Source organism: Schistocerca piceifrons, chromosome 8 (genome assembly GCF_021461385.2).
Source record: "Schistocerca piceifrons isolate TAMUIC-IGC-003096 chromosome 8, iqSchPice1.1, whole genome shotgun sequence".
NCBI classification, from domain to species: domain Eukaryota; kingdom Metazoa; phylum Arthropoda; class Insecta; order Orthoptera; family Acrididae; genus Schistocerca; species Schistocerca piceifrons.
This window is the reverse complement of record NC_060145.1, coordinates 178,865,479-178,879,171: the sequence shown is the minus strand read 5'-3', so window position 1 is coordinate 178,879,171 and position 13,693 is coordinate 178,865,479.

Sequence of the window (13,693 nt, the reverse complement as noted above, 5' to 3'; positions counted from 1 at the left end):
AGTGGGACGGAAATCGGTAGATGTGACGTACAGAAAAACAGATGATTAAAATTTCAGAAAAAATGGATGATTTATTCAAGAGAAAGAGCTTCACAAATTGAGGAAGTCAATAACGCTTTGGTCCACATCTGGCACTTAGGCAAGCAGTTATTCGGTATGGAATTAGCTGACAGAGTTGTCGGGTGCGCTCCTGAGAGAAATCATGCCATATTCTGTCCAATTGAAGAGTTAGATCGTCAAAAACCCAAGCTGATTGAAGGGCCCTGCCTATAGTGCTCCAGACGTTCTCAATTTCGGAGAGATTCGGCGACCTTGCTGGCCAAGGTCTGATTTGGCAAGCACCAAGACAATCAATAGAATATCTCACCGTATTTTTTTGCTGAAATACAAGCCCAGGATAGCTTGGAATGAAGGACAACAAAATGGAGCTTAGAATTTCGTCGAAGTACCGTTGTGGTGTAAGAGGGCCGCGGATGACAACCAAAATGGTCCCGCCATGAAATGAAAAGGCGCCAAAGACCATCATTCCTGGTTGCTGTTCCGTGTGACGGACGACAGTCGGGTTGATATCCCACCGCTGTCCATGGCGTCTCCAGACACGTCTTCAGCGTGGACTCTCATTGAATGGAGTAGAATTGTCTGACGCGTCTCGAGACGCCACAGACAGCGGTGAGACACCAACCTGACCGTCATCCACCTTACGGCCTGACAACCAGGAGTGATGGTCTGGAGTGACATATCTTTTCATAGTAGGACCTCTTTGGTTTTCATCCGCGGTACCCTTACAGCACAGCGATAAGTCGGCGACATTTTGCGCCCAGTTTTGTTGCCTTTGGTTACAAGTCATCCTGGGCTTACATGTCAGATGAATCATCCGATTTGGCACGTCCATATTTCTGAAACTAACAGACATATACAATGAATTTTGTGTTTTGATGAACGAGAAACTCAAAAAGTGTTTTTTCATAGCTTTTCATAGGCGTTCAATGCGCCCCCCTTGAGATGCACGGCATATGTCAATATGGTATTCAAATTGTTCCCACACTGTAACGAGCATGTCTTGAGTTACGGTTCATGAGATGCCTCAAATGAAGTGCTCAGATGTGTTTGAAATCTTATGGGACTTAACTGCTAAGGTCATCAGTCCCTAAGCTTACACACTACTTAACCTAAATTATCCTAAGGACAAACACACACATCCACCCCCGAGGGAGGACTCGAACCTCCGCCGGGACCAGCCGCACAGTCCATGACTGCAGCGCAGTAGACCGCTCGGCTAATCCCGCGCGGCTGAGATGTCTCAGTTCGTTCATTGTTGTTGGTAACGGAGGCCCATAAACAGAGTCTTTTATAAACGGTGGATAGATGTGATGTACATCTCAGAAAAACTGGATAATACATTCAAGAGATAGAGCTTGACAAATTACACAGCTCAATAAGGCGTCGAAAGCAGTTCCTCGGTTTGGCACATGCTGAGAGAGTTGTAGAATCTCTTCTCGAGGGATACCGCGCCAAGTTCTATACAACTGGAGCGCTAGATGGTCAAAATCCAGAGCTGGTCGGAGGCCCGTGCCCATAATGCTCCAAACGTTCTCAGCTGGGGAGCATCCGGTGACCTTACTGGCCAAGGTAGAACTTGCCAAGCACGAAGACCAGCAGTAAAACCTCTCGCCGTGTGCGAGGGTTCATTATGCTGGGTGCGTCAAAAAGAAACATCTGATTTAAAAAAAAATCGTAATTATTATGTTATTTGAGATACGTGCTTGAACAACGTACTGTTGGAAAGAGTAGACTCTCGAGATTTACATGGTTCCCGCTAGGCAGCAGCAGCGTGCGTCCACTTCAGTTGTAGTAATAACGGTGTAGGGACAACAGAAAGCGTTTTGTATTCTACGTTTTGTACAGTGTGGGTTAGTAATAACTGCTCAGTGTGACTTTTATACTGAGTATGGTGTGAATCCTCCTACGGCAAAGAGCATTAGGCGATGGCATGAACAATTCCGAGAAACAGGCTATTTGTGTAAAGCCAAGTCGCCTGGCAGTCCCCGAGTGTCTGACACAGACGTCGAACGCATCCGCCATAGTAACAGGAAGCACATATCTCGATATGCTTGAGAATTTTCTTTTCCCACTGTTGGAGGCTGATTCGAACGACTTCATTTACCAGCAGGACGGGGCACCGCCACACTGGCATCCGGAAGTGCGGGAATTTTTAAATCAAAGGATTACTGAACAATGGATCGGTCCACTGGACCAAGTGATTCAGCCGTACATTACTGACCTCCAAGGTCACCGGACCTAACTGTATGTGATTATTTCTTGGCTCGGTAAATGAGGATTGGAACCTATCAGCTTTAACATAAAAGCGGACTAATCCAAAACTCTCCCCTTTTAAATATTATTACTGAACTTGAGATAAAGGATGTTTTGCAGCTTATGCAGACGATGACCGAAAAGCAGGAAGACAGTATTAGTAAAAGAGTCCCAGGCATGGGCTCCTATAGGGAACACATGTCAGTCCATGTCATGGACTTATCTAGCAGGTCAGAGCTTTTTGTCTCCGAGCCAGCCGAGACGGCCCAGTGGTCAGCGCACTGGACTCGCATTCGGGAGGACGACAGTTCAAATCCCCATCTGGCCATCCTGACTTAGATTTTCAGTTATTTCCCTAAACCGCTTTAGACATTTGTCGGGATGGTTCCCCTGAATGGGTACTCCCGATTTTCTTCCCTACCCCTCCTGAATCCGAGCTTGAGCTCTGTCTCTAATGACCTGGAAGTGAAATGGAAATTAAAAACTAAGTATAAGTCCCTACACCTGCGTCTCCGCCATGTGCACACAGAGAAGAGGGAGGTTTGAAAGTGATTCGATCCTCATACTCATTTTATATCCAAACGGTACATTCTCGGACATGTATTCCTAGAAACCTGTAAAAGAAATTGTGAAACACCCTGTGTACATCTGCATCTACATGGATACTGTGCAAATCACATTTAAGTGCCTGGCAGACGGTTCATCGAACCACCTTCACAATTCTCTATTATTCCAATCTCGTATGGCGCGCGGAAAGAACGAACACCTGTATCTTCCCGTACGAGCTCTAATTTCCCTTATTTTATCGTGGTGATCGTTTCTCCCTATGTAAGTCGGTGTCAACAAAATATTTTCGCATTCGGAGGAGAAAGTTGGTGATTGGAATTTCGTGAGAAGTTTCCGTTTCAACGAAAAACGCCTTTCTTTTAACGATGTCCAGCCCAAATCCTGTATCATTTCTGTGACATTCTCTCCCATATTTCGCGATAATACAAAACGTGCTGCCCTTCTTTGAACTTTTTCGATGTACTCCGTCAGTCCTATCTGGTAAGGATCACACACCGCGCAGCAGTATTCTAAAAGAGGACGGACAAGCGTAGTGTAGGCAGTCTGTTTTGTAGATGTTACGTTTTCTAAAAGTCCTGCCAATAAAATGCACTCTTTGGATGGCCTTCCCCGCAACATGTCCTATGTGTTCCTTCCAATTTAAGTTGTTCGTAATTGTAATACCTAAGTATTTAGTTGAATTTACGACTTTTAGATTGGACTGATTTATCGTATAACCGAAGATTAACGAATTCCTTGCAGCACTCATGTGGATGACCTCACACTTTTCGTTATTTAGGGTCTACTGCCAATTTTCACACCATTCAGATATCTTTTCTAAATCGTTTTGCAATTTGTTTTGATCTTCTGATGACTTTATTAGTCGATAAACGACAGCGTCATCTGCAAACAACCTAAGACGGCTGCTCAAATTGTCTCCCAAATCGTTTATATAGGTAAGGAACAGCAAAGGGTGTATATCCGTTGCTATAGATTTCCAGTTCATGTTGAGACATAGAGTGTCAGACTATCAACACTGAACACTCTCGAAATTCTGGGACTATAAGCATCAGATCCTAATGTATAAATGGGGCAGGTACCCACTGAAAGACGAAGGAGAGTCATTGTGAATGTGTAAAGTAAATATGGAGTTCTGTTAGAGTATCTGTTGAGCAAAGATAAGTAAAAGTTATAATACAGGATTGTGAAAATATAGTCGCCTATCGTGTCTCACGTTCTTTGGGCGCTGGAGCAAGCATTACTGTCACAGGAAGCGAAAAGCGCTGTAAATAACCGAGCGTCGTAAAATACTTACAAGGTTACCCACCGTATAAAGAAGACTTGTGTCGCCATATCGTTAAGTCCACGTTTTACAGATACTTTGAGAGAATGCGGCTATCCTCATCTCTGAGTTTTCCTGCCATTTCCTCATATTTTCAACTGAGTGTTTCACTAGTAATTTAAAAGAATACTAGTGATGGCACCGCTGACGTAATGATAACAAGTGTATTCTTGGTTACGAAGTTCCAGAGTAGGTGGGAATCTATCGTGTGAAAAGCAACAAACATCTAACACATTTTCTCAAATAAAAAGGACAAAGGCAATCTAACTCAAAAAAAAGTTGCAGCTGAGAGATTACATCCAGTGGTTCGAAATTTTTGCGAGGGTGAAATAGCAGCTGTAAATTTCCCACTCTTCAGCCAAAAACATTTTAAACAAAATTTAAATGCAAATGTAGCTTTAAAATATTTCAATGATAAAACACATTTTTAATTAAGGAAAAAAGTAAGATACACGTTGAATATGGTGGAAACACCTAGATTTTAGTGTTCACGTAATCTTTGTAATGGAAATGAAGTGCTTCACTATGTTGTTGTTGTGGTCTTCAGTCCTGAGACTGGTCTGATGCAGCTCTCCATGCTACTCTATCCTGTGCAAGCTTCTTCATCTCCCAGTACCTACCGCAACCTACATCCTTCTGAATCTGCTTAGTGTATTCATCTCTTGGTCTCCCTCTACGATTTTTACCCTCCACGCTGCCCTCCAATGCTAAATTTGTGATCCCTTGATGCCTCAGAACATGTCCTACCAACCGATCCCTTCTTCTAGTCAAGTTGTGCCACAAACTTCTCTTCTCCCCAATCCTATTCAATACCTCCTCATTAGTTACGTGATCTACCCATCTTATCTTCAGCATTCTTCTGTAGCACCACATTTCGAAAGCTTCTATTCTCTTCTTGTCCAAACTAGTTATCGTCCATGTTTCACTTCCATACATGGCTACACTCCATACAAATACTTTCAGAAACGACTTCCTGACACTTAAATCTATACTCGATGTTAACAAATTTCTCTTCTTCAGAAACGATTTCCTTGCCATTGCCAGTCTACATTTTATATCCTCTCTACTTCGACCATCATCAGTTATTTTACTCCCTAAATAGCAAAACTCCTTTACTACTTTAAGTGTCTCATTTCCTAATCTAATTCCCTCAGCATCACCCGATTTAATTTGACTACATTCCATTATCCTCGTTTTGCTTTTGTTGATGTTCATCTTATATCCTCCTTTCAAGACACTGTCCATTCCGTTCAACTGCTCTTCCAAGTCCTTTGCTGTCTCTGACAGAATTACAATGTCATCGGCGAACCTCAAAGTTTTTATTTCTTCTCCATGAATTTTAATACCTACTCCGAATTTTTCGTTTGTTTCCTTTACTGCTTGCTCAATATACAGATTGAATAACATCGGGGATAGGCTACAACCCTGTCTCACTCCTTTCCCAACCACTGCTTCCCTTTGATGTCCCTTGACTCTTATAACTGCCATCTGGTTTCTGTACAAATTTATATAGGGGGGAGTTGAGGTGACTGCAGTGTGACAGGGATAGGTAAGATGAAGGTTATACCCATGGTTATGGGTATGATGAGTCGACACAGGTACAAGATGGTTAAGAAAAAATCAGATGTGAAGAAGAATAGGGTGGGATTGGTTAGATCTAGGAAGACGAATAAATGTAAGCGCGGATTCATGATGTGGGACGTGGAGGCTGATGAATATGCGTTAGGATAGGAAACAGAAGTGTGTTGGTGTAGATTAAGTGAAATGTATTGGTACTGGATCGGCAGCGTACCACAGTTGGTAACAAGGGGTAAAATTTTCGGGATGTGTAAGGCATATGGGAAAAGTGAGGGAAAATTGATGAGATGATGAGGCACTAGGGGACAGGAGGGCAGCCGTATGTAGTAAGCGGGATGGTGGATTATGAGGGTCCGAGAGAAACAGGGTGGTTAGTGTATATTCCATTCAGCTAAGAATACATAGATCATGTCTTTAACAAGTAATAAACTTTCATCTTGTTCATTCGTCAATGACTAATAGGTACATGAGCAAAGTATTTGATCTGTGTTGGCCAAATGGGAGGTCCAAAACTACTAACTATGTAGCCTTGATAGCGATCTATTTCCTATTACCAGTTTCTCGGAATGTATGTATGCAAAGATATACTGGCTTCCTTCGACTGCCGGTGTTAGCTGGGACATCATGTCTTGCCCAGGATAAGCGACGTAAGAAGCAAGAGACATTTCAATCCATACGCTATTTTATAAGTTTTTCATTTCATAGTTGCAGTGACTCATTTTCCTATTTCTTTAAGTGATACATCAAGTACAGGACACAATAAATACAAATAATGTGTTGTTCGAATTTTAGAACCATTTCCGAGACGTTAGCTTCCTTACCTCGACATTAATGCACTAATACACTAATGTTCTGCATATATTGCCTCCTCCCTCGCTGTGTTTCCTCCATGAAGCCCTTACGTGATTCTATGGAGCTATAGACGCAGTTGGTATAGAGGGTTACCTCAATTAATTTTGATACGTTAAAGGTACTTGTAATCACTACACTTAGACAAACAGAGATTATGCACTGGTCGTGAATTAAAGATCAAAACGGTTTCGTAACCCCCTTAAGTAGCAGAGATCGACATAAAACTGTTCTTTCTTGGGTGAGCGAAAGCTGTAAATAGCCCGAGTTATAGGTTGGTCAATCCTGACTGCCTCAACAGACACCAAATGATCCTAAAAGGAGATCTCGCGACACTCTAGAGTAATCTTGAATAGCTGGAAAGCTAAACCCGCCAATCTCAGAGGCTCTAAAACCTGGTGCAAATGTTCCTAATGTTCACCAAACGACGCACTCTGTACCACGACGTCGTCCAGATAATTATATACGAACTTAATTTTTACATCTAAGAGTATGGCATCGAACATGGAAAGACAGTCGCTCCAGTAGACAGAACAATGGCCACACGACTGTACTCATATAATTTCCAGTCGATAACATGTGTGGTGTTCGCCTTGCTTTCTTTGGCAAGAGGCATTTGGTGGTAAGTCTGGTTGGAAACAAGAACAGAGAGATAGCCGGCCCCAGAAAACCAGGAAAGGCAACCTTGCAAAACAGGGAGGGGAATGGATTCCAGAACGACCTTACGGTTCTGTTGTCAGCAAACAACCACCAGTCTGAACCCGTTCATCGCCCCCACCCCCCACCCCCCATCCTCCCGCCCCCCACCCCACCAAAATTGGCCTTGGCGACCAAAAATATTTGTGATGCATTTGGGGACGTATCGGTGGCCTAACGACTCCCTCATTCAACATCTTGTCCACTAATTTACACAGAACCTTCATCTCTGGGAGAAATAGATGCTACGAAGATTGTCTGACAGGCACCTGATAGAATCCAATACTCTATTCGGTTGGCCATTCACAGGTAGTTGGTAAATGCTTTGGGAAATCCCCGCAAAACATCAAGAGGAGGTTGGGCCTCAACAGATGCTAAATGCCGCATTACAAGCCTCATTACGGATTCTCCGCTACTGGGGTCCACAGTAAAAACCCCAGATCACCCAGAATGTCGACACAATCTAAACTTCAGCTCACGTCGAAATCTGAAATATAATTTCCACCCAGCAAAATGAAAAATCAGCCCTGACTTATATACAAGGTCACTTCCCAACCGAAAATCTGTTCTCAATCCCTCACCAACCAACATTCTCAGTGGCCAAGAAAACGCCTCAATGCGACAAAAAATACGTATCGATCCCACCAAGGGAAGATCCCGGCTGTTAAGAGTTTTGCAAGTTTTGTTCATGGGTTTTAAATTACATCTAAATCATACTTCGCAAGCCGCCTAATGGTGTATGGCGGAGGGTACTTTCGGTACCATTACCTGATCCCACCAACCCTGTTCCACTCACGAATAGTGGCATGGGAAGAATGATTGTCGGTAAGCCTCTGTATTGGCTCTAATTTCTCGAATTTTCTCCTCGTGGTCGTTACGCTAGACGTACGTGGGGGGAAGTAATATGTTGTTTGACTCCTCCTGAACAGTGCTGTCCCGAAATTTCAATAGTAAATCTCTCCGTGATGCACAGCATCTCTCTTGTAACGTCTGCCAGTGGGTGTTTGTTTAGCATTTCCGTAACGCTCTGTCGCCAGCTAAACGATCCCCTGACGAAACGCGCCACTCTTCGTTGGATCTTCTCTATCTCCTCTATCAGCTCTACCTGATAGGGATCCCAGATAGATGAAGAGTATTCAAGAATCGGGCGAACAAGCGCCTTATGAGCCACTTCCTTCGTGGATGAATTACATTTCCTTAAAATTCTTCCAATGAATCTGAGTCTTTTGTCTACCTTTCCCACTAGATGTTTTATATGGTCATTCCACCTAAGGTTGCTCTGGATAGTTACGGCTACATATTTTACTGCAGACGCTGTCTCCAACTCTTTGTCATCAGTAGTGTAGCTGTACTGTAGTGGATTTCTTCTCCTATGTATAGCAACATGTTACATTCATTTACGTTCAGGGTCAACTGCCACAGTCTGCACCATTCACCAATTTTCTGCAGGTTGTTCTGCAAATCCTTACTACCTTCTGGCGTTGCTACTTTGGTATAAGCAACTGCATCATCTGCGAATAGCCTTAAAGAGCAACCGACGCTTTCTGCTAGATCATTTACATATATTGCGAACAGGAACAGTCCTATCACACTTCCTTGTGGTACTCTGGATATTCCCTTTACATCTGTCGATTTAGTTCCGTTAAGAGCGACGTGTTGAGTTCTATCTCCAAGAAAGTCTTGAATCCAATCGCAGGTCTGTTCCGATACTCCGTAAGCTCGTTTTTTTTCATTAATCTGCAATGCTAGGCGCTGTCAAATGCCTTACTGAATTCAAGGAATACGGCATCAGCCAGAGCGCCGTTGTCCACGGCGCTGAGGATCTCATGGAGGAACAGAGCGAGCTGAGTTTCGCAGGATCTCCGTTTGCGGACTCCAAGTTGATTTTTATAGAGGAGCTGTTCATTTTCCAAGAACGACATAATTCTTGAGCATAAAACATGTTCCATGATTCTACAACAGATTGACGTCAACATATAGATCTGTAATTGTGCGGATCTGTCTTACGGCCTTTCTTAAAAACTGAAATGACCTGCGCTTTTTTCCAGTTGTTACGTAACTTTCGTTGCTCAGGCGATCTATGATAAATTACTGCTACTAGGAGAGCAAGTTCTTTCGCATAATCTTTATAGAATATTATAGGTATCTCATCTGGTCCTGAAGCCTTTCCACAACTAAGCAATTGCAGCTGCTTTTCAGTTCCGCGATCGGTTATCTCCATATCTGCCATTTCGACGTTCGCACGACGATTGAAAGGAGGGACAGTGTTACGATCTTCCACGATGAAATAACTTCGGAAGATCGAATTCATTATCTCGGCCTTCTCTCTATTATCTTCCGTTTCGTTGGCGATGTCGTCGCTGAGAGAATGAATAGATGATTCTGACCCACTTACTGTTTTCACATACGGCCAAAATCTCTTAGGGTTTTTATTCAGATCAATTGACAACGTCATACTTTCTAAATCATTGAACGCCTCTCTCATTGCTCTCCTTACGCTCATTATCGTTTCGTTCAGCTTTTGTTTGTCAGCTAGGTTTTTACTTCTCTTGAATCTGAGATGAAGTGCTCTTTGTTTAGGTAGCGCTTTTGTAACACGGCTATTAAACCATGGTGGATCTTTTCCATCACTTAAAACCTTACTGGGAACATACTTGTCTAGCGCATATTGAACGATGCCTTTGAATTTTTTTTCCATTCCACATCTTCGTCCTCATCACAGAATATTTGATGCTGACTGGTTAGATGTTCTGAAATCTGTATCCTGTCACCCTTGCTGAGCAAATATATCTTCCTACCTTTCTAAACATTCCTTGGAGGGTCCGTCGTCTTAGATGCTGTCACAGCCTTATGATCACTGATACCTTCCTCTACGTTAACTGAATCGATAAGTTCAGTTCTGTTTGTCACCAGGAGGTCTAAGACGTTACCCTCACGAGTTGGTTCTCTAACTATCTTCTGAAGGTAATTTTTGGACAAGACATCCAGAACAATGCCACCCGATTCCCTGTGTCTGGCATCAGTTTTGGTGGCATAACACTCTCAATCTGTATCTGTCAAGTTGAAGTCACCCCCTATTAAACGGCATGATCTGGAAAATTACTAATGATATTCTGCAACCTCTGTCTGAAGCGCTCTACAACTACAGATCCTGACCCAGGTGGCCTATAAAAGCACCCGATCACCATTTTTGACCGTTCTTTGATACTCAATTTCACCAAGATTAACTCGCATTCGGAACCCGTGATAACGTCGCTAGATTTTATCGAATTTTTTACTGCAATAAACACGCCGCCACCATTGGCGACTAACATATCCTTACGAGGAACATTCAAGTCTGAACTTAGGATTTCGTTATCATTAACGTCTGGTTCCAACCAGCTTACTGTTCCCAATACTATCTGTGTATTATAACATTCAGAAAGCGATACTAGTTCTGGGCCCTTTCTTGGATGCTCCTGCAGTATACTAAAATCGTATTTACCTTTTCTATCTCTGATCTACGAGGTCCAAGATTCTCTGAGGTCGGTGTGCTGATTTAACAGGCAAATCGACTTTGCTCCCAAGGGAGGAGTTCTCTAATCTAAAATAGCCCCATGTGCACGCCACACGTACTCCGCTACCGTAGTAGCCGCTTCCTGCGTGTAGTACACTCCTGACCTCTTAAGGGGATCCCTATTATTCTGCACCCCAAAGCGGAGGTCGAGAAATTCGCATCCGATACCGTCGCAGAACCGTCTGAGCCTCTTGTTTAGACCTTCCAGTATGCTCCAAACGAGAGGACGGCGATCAACCCTGGGTACATTGCTACAAATAGACAGCTTAGCCTGCACCCCGCGTGCGTTGCTAGTTGCCAGCCGCCGAAAGGAGCCAGCCGCCGAAAGGAACCGAGGATGGCCTCAGAACCCAAGTGTCAGGCGTCACTCGTGCCGACATGTGCCACTACATGAAGCCAGTTGCACCCAGTGTGCTCAATAGCCACCGGCAGGGCCTCCTCCACATTGCGGATGAGACCTCCCGACAAACACACCGAATGCACACTGGAATTTTTTCTCGCCTTGCCTGCTATCTCCCTGAGGGGCTCCATAACATGCCTGACTTTGGAGCCCCCAATGACTAGCATACTCATCCTCTGTATTAGGGAATTTGCAAATCGTCCTACATCTAGAATACCACCTGCAACTCAGTAATTAAATATTACTGCCAGAATCCAATAAAGCACGCAGCGACTCTTGATTAATGCTGGTCACCTGACTCTGTAACAAATCCTCGGCAACGTGGATCTGGACAACGCCGTCAGCCCCTCTGGCATCAGTTAACAGAGCGCGTCTTTCTGTTTGGCCAGAACTGACGAGCAACACGATCTTGCCGACCTCAGCAACAGCAACCACCTTTAGCAAAACTGGTATTACTAGCTGACTTTGCACCCTGGCTGGGACCCACGGTTCATTGTCCTCTGCTCTGACTGGCTTGTTTACTCCCCTCTACAGTCATAACTAATCTGTCCAAGTCGCCATAGGTTGTTGGCTATTCAGCAAATAGCACCTGCGAACAGCCCTCTCGCTTTATCGCCTGTAAAATGGTGGCCGCAACTTCACCACGAGTTAAGTCCAGATCGAAAGAAACAGCTGCCGTTTGCACTTTACGAGTGTATTCCATTAAAGTCTCACCAACATGTTGGACCCAAAAGAAATATTGGATTACCAGATCATTCTCAACTCTGGGAGACAACACACAATGAACCACTACCTTTCAAAAAATTATTTTCTGCTCTAACTTGCAAAGGAAAGAGACATAGAGCTTTATGTCAATGATCAGCTGATGGAATGACAATACAAGACAATTGGCCATCAGTCCCGGTGGCCAGTGGTCCAAAATCAGGATAGTTAACAAATCAGACATCTCCCGCCTTCTGAAACCATGAAGTAGACACATATGATTGCCCACGTACATAATATAATTGACAAAATGGTTCAAATGGCTCTGAGCACTATGGAACTTAACAGCAGAAATCATCAGTCCCCTAGAACTTAGAACTACTTAAACCTAACTAACCTAAGGACATCACACGCATCCATGCCCGAGGCAGGATTCGAACCTGCGACCGTAGTGATTCCAGACTGAAGCGCCTAGAACCGCTCGGCCTCATCGGCCGGCTATAATTGACAATTAGACAAGCTGAAATTAGCGGGAGAGGAAGACAGGAGAGGCTGCGTCAAGTTGCACTAAAACGTCCAAGGCAGTTGTGCAGTTGTATAGGAACGCTGATATAATAATTGCAAATTTAGCACAAAGTCACTGAATCGTAGCGAGATACTGCTCGTGGGCTGTACAATCAGTGAACACCATCAATAATAATAAATAAATAAATAAATAAATAAAGCACAGCAGTGCACTTAGATTAATCTCTAATAAGAACCTCTCCAACCGAGGTAGCAAATTTAAGAGGTTAGAAACGATCTCTTCCGCTTCGTCTCTGCAGACCAGAATAATTTCAGACGCCAAAAGTTAACCAAAGTCAGATACTATGCCCTAATGCGGGACCGAAGCGAATTCGTGTATAGGCATGCGGAACAGACTCAACTCGTGCATGTAAATACAATCGAAGGTTATCTAGAGAACTTGCTACGAGCCGTGCCAGAAAGCTTCTAAACCGGGCGGTAGTAATTAATGGTTCACCAAATTACTGTAGAAAGCCATGAGACTTAAGTCTCAAGACACATGTCAGATCCAGCTGGGAATATAACAAATGTTCAATAACAATACATTAAACATAAGTAAACAGGAAAGGCATAAAAATTTAACAAATTTTTATGCGGTAACTTGTTAGACTCCAAGGCAAGTGCGACGCTAGGGTGGCCCATGGGAAGGCGATTACAAGTGGCACGTACGATAATACAGGGCGTTACATACAAATTTGGAGACAGTACACAGGTAGCCATCAAGCAATTCTAACACCGAAGGCTGAGCTGAAGCATGAACTCTACGGCAACGCACATCGGCACGTCAAGTCACGGAGTAGAGAGTAAAGCAGAGTCTCCTAGTGCAAAAAGAACACTAATAACACCAGTCACTGAGACGCGATCGCCGCTCGGATATAGCCAGAGAAGAGAAATATCAGAGTTCACAAACGTGCTCACTGGGGAGATATTGTGAGACGTGTTACGCCTTCTGCACCACTTTTTAGCAGCAGAGACAGTGGCTGCGCCAAAGACTGAGACGGCGTGGAGTTTTACAATTATTTATTGAACTTTCTTTACAATTTCTCCCTTGTCGTCGCTGTCCAGCCCTGCGGATCCCTCCGCCTGGCTGCTGCAGTGCAGATTCTCCAACAATGCGCGCAACGCACGTCACTGATCGCACTCGGGA